Below are 2,411 nucleotides of genomic sequence, written 5' to 3' on the forward strand. Positions count from 1 at the left end.
GTTAGCTCAATACAAGTACTTATAAGACTTTTTTTCCCATGACTTTTGTTTTGATACACAAACACACATACTCCATAAGTTACTGTTCTATCACAGTACAGTTTTTATATAATCATTTTTTCTTCTATTACAGAATATCTTACATTCTTGGATCTAAAATGAAAACATGAATATCTTTCTTAGTTCAGTTCAGCCAAGCATAGCATTCTTTTATTCATCATTTAACATGTGCCAGGCATTATAAGGTATGCAGGGGATGTGTCAGTAAATAAAAGACCTAAGTTAGGCCGGGCACGGTGGCTCACACTTGTAATCCCAGCACTTAGGGAGGCTGAGGCGGGTGGATCACCTGAGGTCAGGAGTTTGAGAACAGCCTGGCCAACATGGAGAAACCCCGTCTCTACTAGAAATACAAAAATTAGCCAAGCGTGGTGGCACATGCCTGTAGTTCTAGCTACTCGGGAGGCTGAGGCAGGAGAATCACTTGAACCCGGGAGGCAGAGGTTACAGTGAGCCGAGATCGTGCCACTGTACTCCAGCCTGGGCAACAGAGCAAGACTCCATCTCAAAATAACAAAAACAGACAAAACAGCTAAAGTTCCAATGCTCATATTCTAGAGTTTGGAAATTGATAGCAAATTACGATACAGCAGGTCCTTGAATAACTTTTTTTTCAACATCATTTGCATTAAAATGTTGTTGAGAAGGAAACAAAACATTGATTCCTGGCCAGGCTTACTGTCTGTGTGGAGTCTGCACTTTTTTCCATGTCTGCAGGAGTATATTAGTCCATTCTTGCATTGCTATAAAGAAATACCTGAGGTTGGGTGCGGTGGCTCAAGCTTGTAATCCCAACACTTTGGGAGGCTGAGGCAGGTGGATCACCTGAGGTCAGGAGTTCGAGACCAGCCTGGCCAACATGGTGAAACCCCGTCTCTACTAAAAAAAAAATACAAACATTAGCCAGGCATAGTGGTGCACGCCTGTAATCCCAGCTACTCAGGAGGCTGAGGAGGCAGGAGAATCGCTTGAACCTGGGAGGCAGAGGTTGCAGTGAGCCGAGATCATGCCACTGCACTCCAGCCTGGGTGACACAGGGAGACTCCATCTCAAAAAAGAAAGAAAAAATACCTGAGACTGGATAATTTATTTTATTTTGTTTGTTTGTTTGTTTTGAGGCAGAGTTTTCCTCTTGTTGCCCAGTCTGAATGAGTGTGGATGTGTGTGTGAGTGCACCCTGCAATGTGATGGCTGTCCTGTCTAGTATCACTTCCCACCTGGCACCCTGAACTGCCAGGATGGGCTCCAACCACCCAAAACCCTGAACTGTTGTAATTTGATAAATCATCTTGTTTTATTCATCTTTCTTGAATGTTGTCTAGCTCACATTTACTTCAGTGTTTAACATTAGAAATGTTTTGGTCTTTATTTGCAAGTTTGGTGATTTTTTTTTTACCAGAAATGTGCCATAGGATCTTAACTCTTGTTTATATCAATTAGCCTGTGGTAAATTTTGTTTCATTTTATGTAGTTTATCTTAGAGTTACAGTTTGCAAGTACCTATCGAAGACATTAAGTAAGAACTTAACTGTACAACATGTCAGGTAGTGGTAGGTACCTTAAAGAAAAACAACTAGATAAAGAGATAGATAGAGTGATAAAAGTTAGTATTTAATATGAAATGATCCAGAATGTCTTCTCTGAGTAGATAACATTTCAGCACAGACTTAAATGAAGCAGAGGAAAAAGATATGCAGCTATTTGGGAAAGAATTCTAGATAGAGGGACTAACAACTTCATTTTCACTTGGCATTGCGTCGAATTGTTTACAAGATACAACAGCCAACAGCCTTTCAATTTATAACCCAGTTTCACATAGTCTTACTCCTTAATCTTGTGCTTGTTCTTCACCGAAATTAGAAAGCAAAGTAGCAAAGTTTATTAACGAATATGAAACAAGGGATGGCCAGTACAATATGATATTTTCTTTGTTTTTTTTTTTTTCTTTTTTTGAGATGGAGTCTCACTGTGTCACCCAGGCTATAGCACAGTGGCGTGATCTCAGCTCACTGCAACCTCCACCTCCCTGCAACCTCCACCTCCCGGGTTCAGGCTATTCTCCTGCCTCAGCCTCCCGAGTAGCTGGGACTACAGGCGCCCGCCACTACACCCAGCTAATTTTTGTATTTTTAGTAGAGACGGGGTTACACCATATTGGCCAGGCTGGTCTCGAACTCATGACATCAAGTGATCCGCCCACCTCAGCCTCCCAAAGTGTTGGGCTTACAGGTGTGAGCCACTGCGCCTGGCCTAAGATGATATTTTCAAAGCATTTAATCAGGCAAGAATATCTTGGTTACTTACAAGGAATGGGTAGACACTGGAATCATGTGACAAGTTTATCAGGCTTT

Source organism: Pan troglodytes, chromosome 12 (assembly GCF_028858775.2).
Source record: "Pan troglodytes isolate AG18354 chromosome 12, NHGRI_mPanTro3-v2.0_pri, whole genome shotgun sequence".
Lineage (NCBI taxonomy): Eukaryota > Metazoa > Chordata > Mammalia > Primates > Hominidae > Pan > Pan troglodytes.